This window comes from Misgurnus anguillicaudatus, chromosome 16 (genome assembly GCF_027580225.2).
Source record: "Misgurnus anguillicaudatus chromosome 16, ASM2758022v2, whole genome shotgun sequence".
In the NCBI taxonomy this organism is placed as follows: domain Eukaryota; kingdom Metazoa; phylum Chordata; class Actinopteri; order Cypriniformes; family Cobitidae; genus Misgurnus; species Misgurnus anguillicaudatus.
In genome coordinates, this window is record NC_073352.2 from 11,416,955 (window position 1) to 11,433,943 (window position 16,989).

Below are 16,989 nucleotides of genomic sequence, written 5' to 3' on the forward strand. Positions count from 1 at the left end.
TGGATTTCTTAAATGAGAGAGAGGAAAATGGTTTAAGGTTTATTGATCTTCATTTCCTTTTGTCTATCTCATTTTCTAAGTCATTATAAAATATAGGAAATGAATAAGGATACTTTTTTGTTTTTATTAATGTAAATAGATTATAGTCAGAATTATAAAAGTGCTTCAACCTCCTAAGACCCGAGCTTTGGTTTGGCTTGCATTTTAGATTTCTTTGGGGTTAGGAAGAACCAATAAATATAATAACCAAATTTTTCTTTGAACATGAAGGATTGTAATTGTCCACGTTTGTGTACAACAGGTTCCAGTTACACAAATGTAAGTATTATGGTACACACAACAAAAAAATGTGATGTCCAGATATGTGTAGACTCCAGGGGCCTCATAAAACTGTGCGTAAGATCCTTACTAAAAGTCTGCGTATGCACAAAAGCCAAAAATGGCATACACCAAAAATTATGAAGACTTCTAAAACAAAGCAATGTTCCCTTTATAAATAACAGATCACCTGCAAGTGGAGCCCAGTCTCCTGAAGATGCATATAAATAGCACGAAGTGTAAAACTCGTGCAATACATACGCCAAATTCCACTTTGGCGTGCATATGATACGCAAGTCCTTCCCATTCACTTAAACGGTGCATCTTTTTTTGTCGTTTTATTTATTGGTTTCTTAATTTTTTGCTATTTTTTACCATTTTCGCTTGGGTTTAGGGTTAGAACAACTTTTTGTTATATAAAAATTACATCCTAACCCAAACCCCAACTCTAACCCCAACTCCAAGCGACCATGGCTTAAATATGGACAAAAACATGGAGAAACCTGTATATTAAATAACCTCATTAAGAAAATCTAACCCTAAACCCAAGCGAAAATGGTTTAAAAAACAAAAAAAAGAGACAAAAAAAGATGCACCGTTTAAGTGAATGGGAAGGACTGGTGTATCATATGCACGACAAAGTGGAATTTGGGGCTGGAAACGTGCGTACGCCAGTTCCCACGCAAAGGTTGTGATTTATAAAAAAACAAACTTGATGGGAGAATGGGCTTGCCGGGGGGGATCTGAGGATGATTCATGTACGCACACTTGCCTACCCAGTCTCCTGAGGATGCGTATAAATAGCACGAAGTGTAAAACTTTTTTATACATAAGGCCCCTGGTCTTAGGAGGTTAAAAGGAAAGTTTATCCAAAAATGAAAATTCTGTCGTAATTTACTCACCTTTAAGTTGTTTCAAACCATTTTGGAGCATCATTGACTTCCATAGTGGAAAAATATCAGGCGGACACTATAGTATTTTTACTTTCTACATAAAAGTTAATTTTTAAGTATTTATATTTTATCAGTGTTTTTCTTTGGAAAACATACATTCAAACATGCATATTATCATAATTTGTACTCCACTACTTTCCATAATTTCAAGTTTTTGGTTTATATTTAATATATACTTAATTTTAAAATTTAATTACTTAACTAAGTACTTAACTAAAAGCATTTAACTTTTGTACTTTTACTCAAGAAAAGTAAAAGTACACAATTTTAATGTAATTACATATTAAATACATTTTAATATGCAATATAAAAGGAATACACAGTATTGCTTTAGTATATAGTATATGCTTTAGAATGTAGTGGACATTTTTTAGTAAAGTAATTTTTTTAAGTCCATGCAACATTTAAATTGTCAATTTTACACAAACTTGTTTTAAGTAAATCCAACTTTTTATTTTTTTGAGTGTAGAGATGACAGGTGAGTTGTTACAACTTATAAAATTAAGTTGACTTTTCTCAACTATATTTTATAAGTTGTGACAACTAAATTCTGTTGACATGACTTGTAAATCTGAGTTGATTTAAAAAAAAATTTAAGGCAGCAAAGTTTTTTTTACAGTGTGGAAAATATACTATTGAAGTCAGCGATGCTCTAAAAATATTTACAAACATTCCTCAAAATATCTTCCTGTGTGTTCAGCAGACAAATGTAAACAGGTTTATAACAACATGAGGGTTTTCATTTTTGGGTGAACTATCACTATAACAGTAATTAATAAAACTAGTCCTTATATTTAAGTAATTGAAACTCATTGGCCACAACCTATGTTTTTGGTTTGCTTTAGCTGAAATTTAAAAAAACTTGCTGCAATGCTGCAAGAAGCTCACCGCATCACATTTTGTATTGGTGGCAAAATATTTACACCCCAAAAATATTTACATTATAACCCATATAAACACATCCCATAGTGAAATGAAATCTATTTATTGAGCTATGTTAAAAAGAGTTTATTGAAAAAAGGAGAGTAAAAAAATCGAAAAAGGGCACATTGCTTAGCCGGGCAATTCACCAGCCCTCATCCAACAGTTTCCAGTCCCAGATTGTTCATTGATCTGCCTGAATGTAGACTCTCCTCATCATCCAGTGATCCATCTCAATATGTCACCGACGTCTCTATCAAAAGTAATTGTAGGTTACATTCATCTAAATACACTCCTCAAGCAGATTGCATGTGAGTTTTAGATATAATTGACCCAGAAACAGACATGGGGTGGGATTTTTTATTCTTTACCCATTTACTTCGAGGTTCATGCCGAATGAATTCCTGCTTCTGCCGGCAGTGTTTCCGGCATCCTTAGTGTCTGAATTCACTTGCTTGTTTTTATTAAATCCTTTAAAGGGCACCTATTATGCCCATTTTTACAAGATGTAAAAAAGTCTCAGGTGTGCCTAGAATGTGTCTGTGAAGTTTCAGCTCAACAGATCATTTATTATAGCATGTTCAAAATGCCCCTATTTGGGTGGGAGCAAAAAAGTGCTGTTTTCACGTGTGTACCTTTAAATGCAAGTGAGCTGCTTTTGGTTAAAAATAGATCTGATTCCCGTGAATACAGTCTGGGAAACACTGTAAAAAAATGTAAGCATTTTTGTCAAATCAACACATATTTTTATGTTACTAACTAAAAAAATTCCGTTTTTTTTTTACAGTGAATAGTATCTTTAGCCGCATTAGTGCTACAATGTACTAACAAGCACATTTAGAAAAAGTTAACCAATTAGTCTGTGGACGTGAGCAGGGCTTTGTTAGTGTGACATCACATTAACAAGAGAATCAAAATGGCATGTCTAATGAGAGCACTATTAATAGGAAATAAAAAGGAGGAGTGGGTGGATTATTTTCATTGTATGGTGGTTGTGTTGACACACTGCCAACACACATTTATTTCCAAACACCTTATAAAAGTGGATTTTGGATAATATGTGCCCTTTAAGGAATTTCAGACACAGGTTTCGTGTTTCCTTCCTTACCTAAAGTTGTCTGAATTCAGCCAATCAAATTAGGACTTACTTCTCTGAGAAAGTCATTTCCAATTTTGCATCAGACGGTTAGCAAACAGATTGAAGGCGGTCCGTGATTTGCAATCTAATTGTGATACCAAACATTAAGTGACTTCTCTAATATTATTTTACATTATTTAAAATGAACTTTTCACATTTTTAAATGTGTGAAATATAAGTTACATTTATACAGTTGATATGCAGCAAAGTTTTATAAATAGAAGTCAGCTTAGTGGATACAGATGGTTGAACGCCTGCCTTTTTTCTTTCAAATATCTTGTAAATCCCTGCACCCTTTATGTTTAAAATATATTTTTCTTTAAGGGTGATACTTAGGGCTATTTTTGCAGTGCAGTGGCACCTGTTAGGTTCATCAGGTGCCAAAATGCCTGAAGTTTCCATATGGTTGGCCGCCCGAGCTTAAATGTGTCAATCCTGTCTAATTATGGTCTGTAAACATTGCTTGGTATTTAGGATTTCAGAATGGTAGAGACACAAGATTGCAATGTGTGCACATTCAACAGATATAGTTTCAACCACCATCAGGGTTTAAGATTTTAAAAATGTAAATATTCATACCGAACTTTTACCCCTACCTCTGCAGATGAATGAAACAATAAACAGCTATAAATATATGCCAGTGTTACTTATAAAGTTAAGCCAAAAAAAAGGATTCATAATTAATAATTTTTATCTTGAATCTAGAACCCTGTTGCATTATAGGTAAAATACTAACAGAAGCTCAATTTTAAGCTTGATAACCCTACTGAAAAATCCAGCTAAGACCAGCATGAGCTGGTAGCTCGTGTTAAGTAGTTGGTTTAAGCTGGTCCTCCCAGCCTGGCAAAGCTGGTCAAGCAAGTGGGTCTTCCAGCCTGACCAGATAAGTCCAGCTAGACCAGCTAAAAAAGAGACCAAAACACAGCTAGACCAGCTTGCTACACCAGCTAAAACCAAGCTGGGAGACAAGCTAAAACAAACTCACCAGCTTATGCTGGTCTTAGCTGGATTTTTTCGTAGGGAATGGCTCGTTCTCTGTGGCATCCTCATTTTTTTCAAAGTTCTTCTCAAACTATGATTATAAATCCCCACAAGATCAATAAAAACGATTGAGCGATGTGCTGGCAGGGTTTTTTAAACCTTTCACCAAAACAACAGCATTCTCCCATGGATGCCGTCTGTCTTCTTCCCAGTGGCACGTTTGCATTCACAGTAGCGACTCACATACACAACTTCCATTATTTCCAAATCCAGCATCGGTGAAGAAGGAATTATGATTGATTTTTTCTCGCCGGCGCAAGCGTTGCTACAAAGCAGAAAGTCATGCTGCATGTCAACTTAATTTCCCTGGGTTTTTGTCTTTTGGGTAAAACAAACAGCTCTGAAGCCTAACTGCGTAACCCAATATATCTGTGCACCATCAGATCTTTGGGCTTTTGTTGAAATCACCTGTGGTGTTTATGTGCTTTTCAGAGTTGATCATTAAAACCCCACAAATCTCACATACGGTTTAAGGGCCGTCGCTTTCAAACGCTGCTGGAGAAAAGCAGAATTACATTGCACATTAATATTGATGGATGTTTAAAAGGACTTTGCAGAATTTCATTTTAACAGCCCAGTGGAAAGTAAATAATCTGTGTTATTGGGCACAGCGAGCCTTAAAAATATTAAAACAATTAGGTGAACAAGGCTAAGATTAACCATTGAAATGGATTATAAATAAATGCTGAATTAATATGCAGGTTTGGGGGATGTTGGGTTGAAGAAAGCAGACTCAGACCTCTTTTGGGTTACTGGCTACCTGACATAACCTTGGAGCTATTGCAGCAGGTCGACGCCTGCATTCATCAGACAGAGCTTTTTATTTAACATAAATAATCTGCAATAACAACTTCAATTAAAACAGCTACACGCCGTGACAATGTGTGAATTGGGCATAACTGTTTGCTCATTCGGAAAATGAAGACATCCAATTTTGGTATTTTAGGAAGAAAAACAGGTCTATAAAGATGCTTGGCTTTGACTGCTCATCCGAGGGGCGCAAATTCAAAAAAAGTGTTGGGAGTGTCATGTGTGTTGCTTGTGTTTTCATAATATGTGTTTGTTGCATCATTTTAACCATGTGCATCACATGTTTTTTTTTTTCAAAATAAGTGCCTGCTGCACACACGTCAAAACTGTTTATGATAAAAGAGACGCTCACGTTCCCAAAATACACGCTAGACACTCCCTTAACAGTAAACTCTGATTACACATGAGTTTATGCGAGTATCTGGCAAACGCGAGCGTCTCTTTTATCTTAAATCCTTTATACGCATTTGCATCAGGCACTTATTTTGACAAGACACATGATGCACACAGGATACTTGATGCACAGAACACATATTTTGAAATTACTAACCACACACATGAGGGGTCACATACATGTCGTGACGAACTTCACATCGAGTGCCCTCGAATAAAGAAGTTACCGGCCGCCACTGCTACTATAGAGTAAATGCTTATATGGGCTCATTAAAAGTACATACTGTACCTCTGCCTACATTCTGCATACCCTGAAAAACGTTGCTTCTGGTACATATCGCTGCATCTTTCGTTTGGAGTGTCTACTAGAGGCACTGAAGGCGCTTGTTTTTTTCTCAATTTTGATGTTAAACTGATGCTGTTATCTTTTTTATTCCCTTAGTTTAGGTATAATTGAAAGAGAGATTATATGTATAATTTACAAAGCTTCTGTTGTTGTTTGTGTGTGTTTACTTCTGGCCTGTCTCCATTGTCCTGTTTTTCTCCTGGGAGCCATGTCCAGTTACCCAGCAAACCCTCCACCTGAGACATCAGACACTTATGGGTCAAACGTCTCTGTGCAAATCAACTGGAAAAGAAAAGCGTTGTTAACCCTCTTCTAAATGAGGAGAAGAAAACAGGTAAACTAAGAACCTCAGGTCACCATTGTTTTTTTTTACTCTGTGTGTTTTAAACAAACTGAAAGAAATACTTCAGAGTGAACTTTTTCAAAGACTTTTAAAGCATACTGTGAACTGTACCGTAGTGTAAATACAGGCATACAGAAACACATACTGTAGTGATGCACCTATAGAAATGCCTGTTTAACAAAACAAAGATCTTTTAAATAGTCTCACCCTAGTTTTAATTAATAAGAAATATGTTAATATATCAGTGTATATATACAGTGTATATATATAAACCAAAACTTGGTTTAACACCAATGACATAATATAACACCAATGGCACACACACACACACACACACACACACACACACACACACACACACACACACACACACACACACACACACACACATATATGTGTGTGTGTGTGCCATTGGTGTTATATTATGTCATTGGTGTTAAACCAAGTTTTGGTGTTGATAAATGTATTTTCTTGTACTTTCTAGTAATATTTTGTTGTTGATATGGGATGTAAGACATTGTTGATATTTCAGTCTTTGCATCAAAGCCTTTTTGGTTGAATATTTTTGTTTTTGTTGTTTTTTAAAAAAAAGTCAATCTGAGAATCAAATAATTTCATACAATGATGGGTAAATATTAAGACTTTAATTTAACAAATATTAATAATCAATGATTTTTCTTGCTGTTACCATTCCTCTACTCAACCTTTAACTAAATACACAAGCTGTTATGAGAAAAAATATTTAGTATCAACATTAATGTTGTTTAAATCACAGGTAACACCAATGACAAATAAATGACTCAAGGATTTTTTATTAAAATGTATTAAAAAGTTAAAAATAGATTAAGCTCCCCGTTAAAGTTAATTAATGCTATTAAAGAAGTTTTGAAAGAAGTTCATTTAAGCAGATTTCCATCACCCGAATTCCACCTTTTCTGTAGAATGACCCAACTATGTTATTTATTAGCATCTTATATGAAATAGTTGACAACGTGACGCTGAATTATTTGAAAATAATGCACACCTGAGGTACAGTTGTAATGCGGCCACGTCACAAGATATATCCGATCTGTGCCACATAAGAGAAAAAATCTGAATTGTGGCCTTATAGTGTGATAATGAGGATAGCAACTTTGCTTCATGCTTGTTTAATATGGATCCAACTTTTGTATTGACGTGGGATGTAAATTGCCCAGAAGCAATTTTGTTTGCACAAGATGTTCTTTGAAATTAAATACTTCAACGCTGCCTATTTAGTGCTCTCGGGAACAATACCCATTAGCCTGCTATTGTGCCCTATATGACAGCAATTTCTTTTCATTTCTCTGTAAAGGCAGCAGCAGCATTCTCAATGACTCTCATTGCCATTGAAGTAGATGCATTCCTTCTGTCTCCTCCTTATCACCTAAACACTTACAGTTGTTCAGAAAAGTTATTTTCCTTGACATCTTTTTTGTCCTGCATTACTCAATAAAAGCACCAAAACATTCATAAACAGACAGACTGATTGAGCCATAACTTATCCCGCCGTAATACCTGTATGCTCTGGTTTAGCGAGCCCAAGGTCAAATGTGCCGTTGTGCTCAATAACTGCTGAAATGAGGTAACGCGGGTCAATACACGGAGCCGATGGAAGCTCTCTACAGCAGAAAATGCACAGATGGTTTCCGCTTGCCTTTGAGAGGAGAGATGAACGCTGTGTTTCGTGACTATGTTGAAGTGTCTTTCTTTCATTTTATAACTGTTAATTGGAATGCACTCTGACTCCATCTCCAGCATACAAACAGCCTGATGTCAACAGCTCTCCTGCTAACTGAAAAAGGGCCAGAAAATATGGGGAAACTTTGCGATTCAAGCTGAGAGTCAAGTTGAGTGTAACTATTCAGATCGTTCACAGAAAATTGAAGCTCTTGTCGTAAATTGTGTTATAGGCAATCTAAGCATGGATTGGCTTTCTTACAGATAAGACTCCAGTTTCTAAAAAATATTTTTGTCTGTCTTGCTCTTTAATATGTCATGTTTTGTGCCCAACTGGAGATTGTGGAGAAAAGATTGTGATGGCAATGCACATACTAAAAATACCAGGTTAGCCTCGCTTGGTTTGTAAGATGCTATTCAAAACCTGCCATCTTGGCTCACTGGCAGCTACATTTTTCGAGCCAATCATAAATGCCATGAAACCATGGAAAAGCAAAGAAATGATGACATGACAAAGCTGATTGCTGATGGCACCACAAAGACCCCATCACAGTCCCAACCACTCACTGATCGGTGTCCCGAGCTGCACTGCAAAAAAACTACTTTCTTACTTAGTATTTTTGTACAAATGTAGTGTTTTTAGTACAAACATCAAAAAATTCTTACATTTAGGTGCATTTTTTTTGATGAGCAAAATGACCTAAGAAAATATGTATGAGGTCATTTTTAGAAAAAAAAAAAAACACATAAGATTTAAGAGAATTTAAAACAAGCACAACAAATCTGTCTGTATAGAAAAATAGTCTGGCTCATACTGTATGCATGAGACAAGCCAGACATTTCACCATTGGCATAAAGTCTGGTTCACTAAAGCCCACAGGGCAAAATTGTCTGAGCAAAATAAAAAGCAACCAAAGTTTTGAATGTCTCAAAGTTCTCATTTTTGTCAAATGTGTTTTATTTGTTTATTCATGTTCTTTAATTTCATTATTGTGCTTCAATCTTATGTTTTTCTTCTCTCATATTTGATCTCATTTCTTTTTTTATGTTCATAAATAAGCGATACAACTCCCTGGCTGTACATTATCCTGCTTATTACATGGCTACTTGACACACAACTAAATATATGAATGAAAAATATTGATTTGATTTATTTTATTAGCTCATTTGTGAGAAATGGAAATTCAAACCATTTCCTTGCAGCTAGACACGAAGTTCAAACAAGATGAACATGCATTTGGTTTCATCATTTGTAAATAAAATCACATATATTTAATGAATTATGTGTAGGAAGAGCAGGGGCGAAAGTACAATTTTTCAGAAAAACATATTTTAAAAGATAACGTTTTAGACAGAGAAATACACTCACCTAAAGGATTATTAGGAACACCATACTAATACGGTGTTTGACCCCCTATCGCCTTCAGAACTGCCTTAATTCTACGTGGCATTGATTCAACAAGGTGCTGAAAGCATTCTTTAGAAATGTTGGCCCATATTGATAGGATAGCATCTTGCAGTTGATGGAGATTTGTGGGATGCACATCCAGGGCACGAAGCTCCCGTTCCACCACATCACAAAGATGCTCTATTGGGTTGAGATCTGGTTACTGTGAGGGCCATTTTAGTACAGTGAACTCATTGTCATGTTCAAGAAACCAAATTGAAATAATTTGTGCTTTGTGACATGCTGCATTATCCTGCTAAAGGGATGGACATGGTCAGAAACAATGCTCAGGTAGGCTGTGGCATTTAAACGATGCCCAATTGGCACTAAGGGGCCTAAAGTGTGCCAAGAAAACATCCCCCACACCATTACACCACCACCACATCCTGCACAGTGGTTACAAGGCATGGTGGATCCATGTTCTCATTCTGTTTACACCAAATTCTGACTCTACCATCTGAATGTCTCAACAGAAATCAAGACTCATCAGCAACATTTTTTTTCAAGTTTTCAACTGTCCAATTTGGGTGAGCTTGTGCAAATGGTAATTTTTTTCCTATTTGTAGAGGAGATGAGTGGTATCCGGTGGGGTCTTCTGCTGTTGTAGCCTATCCGCCTCAAGGTTGTGCGTGTTGTGGTTTCACAAATGCTTTGCTGCATACCTCGGTTGTAACGAGTGGTTATTTCAGTCAAAGTTGCTCTTCGATCAGCTTGAATCAGTCGGCCCATTCTCCTCTGACCTCTAGCATCAACAAGGCATTTTCACCCACAGGACTGCTGCGTACTGGATGTTTTTCCCTTTTTACACCATTCTGTGTAAACCCTAGAAATGGTTGTGCGTGAAAATCCCAGTAACTGAGCAGATTGTGAAATACTCAGACCGGCCCGTCTGGAACCACCAACCATGCCACGCTCAAAATTGCTTAAATCACCCTTCTTTCCCTTTCTGACATTCAATTTGGAGTTCAGGGGATTGTCTGGACCAGGACCAAACCCCTAAATGCATGGAAGCAACTGCCATGTGATTGGTTGATTAGCTAATTGCATAAATGAGAATTTGAACAGGTGTTCCTAATAATCCTTTAGGTTAGTGCATTTTTGCTGTGGCCAATATAACTCACAAGTGTGGTCTATCAATACCAGGTGAAAGTTTGAACAAATGTTAAATGACTTCAGTATAATTTCACTTTGAACATAGAGAGCACATTGTTACTTTTGACCCTGACAGCAGGGTCAAAAGTAACACACGTGTGCCAAAAGTAACACAAGAAAACAAGATAGATTTTTGTGTTACACTTGTTTTTATTAAATATACATGACTATGACCTCGTTAAAATGTAACTGCAAACATATTTTGTCATTTTTCTTTGTAAAAAATAATTAAATTACATTTTCATTTTAAATTTCAGTTTTATCAAATGTTTCAAAAGCAACTGACAGTACTTGAATTGCTTTGTTGAAAATAAAAAAAATTAACAGTTTGAACACTACGAAAATTAAATTAAATCAAATTAGAATAATATAAAATGTCAACATATACAACAGTGTTACCAGCGCTAATACTGTTGCAATGCTTAAGCAATGCTTTCATTTTTTTATTAATTTAAAATTGATTGATTTTTTTCAGAGGTTGTAGATTCATTATTTATTGTGTGACAGAAATAAAAATATTGCAATACATCCATACATCAATCATAGGTGCTTTGCACCTTTGGGCCCCTCAAACTCCCACCTTTCACCCTATTAGCTATATGGCTCTGCCTTCATGTCACAACATAAGTCTGTGTTAAATGAAGCACATCCGGGAAGGATCTTGTCTAGACTGCTGTTCATCCCTAGAATCTCAGATTCTTATTTATTTGATTTCTCTGCCTCTCATTTCATTTTGATCTGTCATGTCAGGAACTCAGTCTTCCATTCACCCTCTTCATCATTCACACTCATCGCCATCCGGCTCATGTGCCCAGACTCTGTCAGCAGCTGTCTATCACAGGTGATCCAGTCAAGCCAGCCAGGCCTCGGGCATACATTCAGAAAAGCCTGACATCTCCCTCCAAACATTCCCTCAGTCTGGAATAAAAATAATGATTAATGCAAACTTACTCAACCTTTCTGCAATAATGCAAATCCTTCTCAGTCCACAAATATTTGAGTCGCAAAGAGATTTCTTTGGTCAAACCGCAAGCATTGATCATCTGGCTTTTGTTTAGTTGAATATTTCTGCAGATTTTTGATCTTGTGGCCTTTAGATAAATATTTCAACATCGCTCCTCTCGTCGATACAACAGTGAATGCATCGCTCGCCTTTTGCGATCAGACCCTTAGCAAAGGCAATCAGACAGGTGCTTCAGACTCAATCATGCAGAGATGTTTGTTATTAAAGCGCTAATATGCTTTCTTATGTCCTTTAAGATCGATGTTGGTAAAACTTGTACACTTGACACAAGCCATTATATGGCAATCTAAAATACTTTCAGAAGAAATGAGCATTTCTATTCTGTGCATATGTCAATGTTTCTTGGTTGGGCTGTTATGGTCGTGCATGTTAATGTTGTGCTGTTCTGGCTTTCATTTGCTCAATAAATAAACAAGATGAAGACTATGTAGTCGGAAGCTTTTGTGTTCTTTTAATAACAGCCAATGGAGAGTGCAATTGGCAGACAATCATCCGTGTTTTTGGTCTTTTTGTGTGTGTGTATGTACATTTAAGAATGTTTGTGTGAAGAAAAGTTGCTTTGCTAGCTTTTTCCCTTATTGAGATACTGCCCCCTGCTGGCTAGTATTAGCTTTGCACTTATCACAACATCAGCTGTTAAAGGTACAGTATAATTCACACAAAATTGAATATTCTTTCTATTTACTCACCCTAATATCATTCCCGTCCTCTATGACAATATAAGATATTTTGAAGCAACAATGTTACGAAACCAAATTAAAGACTCACAGGTTTTGAACAACATGAGAGTGAATAAATAAATTAAATGATTACTATTTTGGAGAACTAATCTTTCACTGTAGGGTTTGTGGTTTAAACAACATTAAACTTTTATTGAAATGTGGAAAATAAGTATTTTTTCGATAAGCAAGCACACAGAACACCCTGCATACATTGTTCGAATTGAGGAGTTTGGGGTGGTCCCGGACCTCCATATAAGCATTGGTTTTTATTCAAATTAAAATACTACATACATTTAAAATTCTCGCACTTCCATAAAGCGATACTGTTCATTATTTATCCCAATTTTGCAATATACAAATCCAAAAGATTTCTGTTTGAAATAAAAGTAAAGTTGAAGTGAGCCTCACGCTGTTTCTGGAGGAATTGACAGATTGTTAGATTTAGATTTAGGATTGGGTTAGGGGCTTTTAAAAAATATATATATTCTCAAACTATTATTTCACACTAATTTGAGTGGTAAAAATGGTTATTGTTTACGTTAAAGGTAATTTGGGGTTTCTTTGATTGAAACGTTGATCCAGGACCAACAAAAAATTTTGATCTAGAATCTTACTTGAGATCACGGCGACACTATTCATGATTATCAGTCACATGACCTCATACATCATCCGCTCTTTTTCTAGTTGACTGCCGCCATCTTGAGTACATACCAAGTACTGTCTATAGCTAGCTTGCTACGATTTACAACATATTTCCCGTCACATATCTTAGTTTTTAGTTTGTATATTCTATGCATTAGATAGCCATAAATATGATGCATTTACATAACATGTCATAGAAAAATGAGCCCATGTAAAACTTGTCTTAGTCATCTCCACTGTTATTTTTGTAATCAAAAACAGCTAACATGAAACAAAAACTGTAAATATATGAAGAACATAACAATACAAACTTGCTCCGCAGTCCGGCGCAACGCGATTTCATTTACAGTCTGGTATTTTGCACCTCGATCATGCTGCTTATCACTTTCTCCAAAACGCTCTCAACACAAAAAAGCAGATTTGTGCAGAAGTACATTTTACTGACGCAAGTTCGATTCACGATTGGTTACTATCCCTATCAATCAAAACTTTGCCGGATAGGCAATGGCTGGCTTCATTTTAGCTTCATCCAGTCAAAAGAGAAGGTGCGCCAAATGACATCTTGCTTACCCAATGTGCGTTTCCAGGACATTTTAAGTTCTCAAACCTTATCTGATGGGACAAAACAGAAAAATTAGGCGGAATATTCATCGGAACAGTCTAACGAAGCAGGAAGAGAATCATTTTCAGTGATTTGAATCGTAATTTGATGGAAAATAAACATGATTGATGATACTAACAGCAGGGTTTCCCGCAGCACATTTCAGTTCAGGCGGCCCACCTAAGCTTGGAAACCCTACCGCCTTAACTAGGTCGTCGCCTTAACAATTTGCTGCACAAAAGGCAGTCAAGTGCACACGGACGAAATGAGAAAGATGTGGTCCGGAACGTCACTCTCTGGAGGATAACTAGCCAGTTGATAAAACATCTCTGAGAATAGCGTGGATGCGCTTCACACCGCGAGCGTGTACGCGCTCCACACAGCCGAAATGATATAAAGACGTGGTCCGTTATGTCTGGAGGATAGCCAGTTGATAAAACACGTGTCCGTGAGAACTGTAAGTGGATTTATGTTTTGGGGTTATTTAAGCCTGTTATTGTATTTGACTATAGTTCTTGCAAACATAGAGTAAGTTGGCTGATGATTTTGTTCTTTGAGCAACCTGCTAGCTAGGTTTCACGTGCGCTCTTGCTCACTTTATTTATGTGCATTATTTACATGCTACAGTAGTTACACTCCTTTAAGATAATGTAATTAATAGTGGGAAATAATCAGTTTTTTACCATTTTTGCGCCATCTATCATCGTTCGCCTGACGTTCTACAAGATCTGCTTTAGTTTGTGTTTATTAACACTTTAGTTTCACTTCATCACGCAGCTATTCCCAATAGAGGTATCTGTTAAAAAATGTAATTAATTAATAATCTAGTATGTGTTCATTTTCTGTCATAGTTTCTTCAAAATTAAGTTTTATTTGAGTGTTTTAAATAAAAATATTTTTATTTTCATCATGACCAAAACATCATGGGAAAACTGCATCTTATAAACAGGGTGAGAATGAGACTATACGAGTCATATTAGTACCGCAGAAGTACATATTGGTACCAAATGTTTGTAATCTGTACCTACCTAACTGTACCTATGGTTTTAAAGGGAACTGCCCCAGTGACACCTTAAGACCATTTTTGACATATTTTTCTGACTAATACATATAACAATATCCCAGCAAACTTCATGCACCACACCACCTCATTCATAAGCAATGGGTTTGTGCACAAACATTATTTGTAAGCCACTGTGATTTTGTGTCAACTGTGACTGCTGACTAAATTGGCACAGTGTGTTGAGTTGAAACACATCCAGCACTCCTCCCTTGAGACCGCTGTGCACCATGGAGCAGCTTCAATAGTGTCTATACAAGATCACACCTGACTCCCATCACCCCGTCCCTGCTGACCAGAACAGGTGCAGAGTGATGCAGAGCTCAACACAAATAGTGGACTCAGACACAGGCCTGCTGCATTCAGTGAATAGACACACTCCTGTGTTATGAAATCAACAACTGCCTGGTTTCTAAGTGTTTCTCAGCTGGGTGGCTTTGGTTTTCTGTTTGGTCCTCAGTTCTTTGTGTAAGTGTATATTTAGCTTTTAAAAATGATCAAAGTGGTTGTTTATTTGACATCAGTACATCCTGACCGACCATCAGCAGCAGAAAACGTCAGTAATGATCTTTACTCTGGTGTGCGTCAGCACTTTTGACCATAATTCATGACTTTTTATTCAAATGTAGTATTTTTAATAAACAGGACACTTTACATCTACAATCGAAATCCTTTCGAAATCTTATATAACACTTTGGGCGCAGAATTAATGGATTTTTTTCCTCATCTTGAGCGATTGAGTGTGGTCGGACTGACATTTATATTGTGTTCAGTGTTCAGAGCGGAAAGACTTCTAATGGCAGGTCAAAAGCACTGTTTATTGTGTACCGCAGCGGGTCAGACTGACAGAAATTGACAGCACTTGACTGACAGGATTGAAAAAAGTCTAAGTCATTATTTGAAGTGAACAACCTTTTTTTTTCTTGCAGTGGGTCCTAAACACTGGCACGTATTTAAAATGTAAACCTGTATATTTAAAACTTTAAGTTATTGTAAATATTTGTTTCACAAAAAAATTTAAATAGTTGATTTGCACATTTAGTACAAATGTACACTAAATTGCTGGTGCATTGTCTGATTTATGTGTTAATATCATTAATGTGATTGGATGTAAAACATTTCGATTTAAAAGCAATCATTGACTATTTCTTATTTGATTTCTGTTGCACCAGTAAGAAATGGATGGGGGATTGTCCAAAAACAAATCAATGTCAGTAAATTAATACAAAGCCCCACAATATCCATCCACAATAATTCCATATATTTTTCGATGGTCTTGGTCTTGTCTCAGTCTTGACTGTCTTTGGTCTCAGTCTTGTCTTGGTCTCGGCCCATCAAACTCTTGGTCTTGTGTTGGTCTCAACAACCTCTGGTCTTGAATTACTTTGGTGTGTGCAAAATTATACTTAAAATGCTTTGTAAAAAAATTGTGGAAATTATTTTGGTTTAACATGACATCATGGTACACCCGAGTGTTGTAAAAAAACGAAGCTGTCCAAGATTGTGAATGAGGCAAGTAAGATAATTGGAAAGACACAGAGACACTTGAATGATCACCATTGATATAAAGTCAAGGAAAAGGATTTAAAGATATTTGAGGATGTGTCTCACATGAAGATGTTATAGACAACCACAAGGCATAAGGAAAGGTTATCAATTATCTTTTTTGCCAAGTGCTGTCAAAATTATAAATGATTGATGTGTTTTTTAATATATATATATATATATATATATTTTCTTTTTTATTTCGTATGTGTTGTTGTTCTGTGAAGCAAAAGTAAAGTAAAGTAAAGTAAAGTAAAGTAAAGTAAAGTAAAGTAAAGTAAAGTAAAGTAAAGTAAAGTAAAGTAAAGTAAAAGAAATGTAAAGTAAAGTAAAGTAAAGGAAATGTAAAGGAAATGTAAAGGAAATGTAAAGTAAAAATCATGGTCTTGGTTTAGTTGGTCTCGACTACAACAGTGACCTCTGAGGTACTACTATAAACTCTTTAGGTGCAGAGGTGTACTTTTTAAAAGGGTAACGCTCCATTGAAGGTCTACCACAAAACACTGGCAATCTGTTTATTGTTACCAATGATTCATGCAGACTTCTGTGAGTCTTTTGCAAACTGTTTCATTTGGTCCGAATGTTTACCAGACATTTTGCAGCTGTTTGGTAACAAATAAATTATTGTTTTGTCACAAACTGCTAGTCTGCCGCAAAGGACACATTTTGCAAGACACTTTATTTACTGTATAGTCCATCATATTATTCGTTTAAAAATACCCAGTGCATCATAAATCTTATGAATTGTTGCAACATTACATTCAATATTTTATCTTCACCTTCATAAATGCTAAATTACTCTTGAGACTTGTGTGGGTACAAACTAGACTGTCCC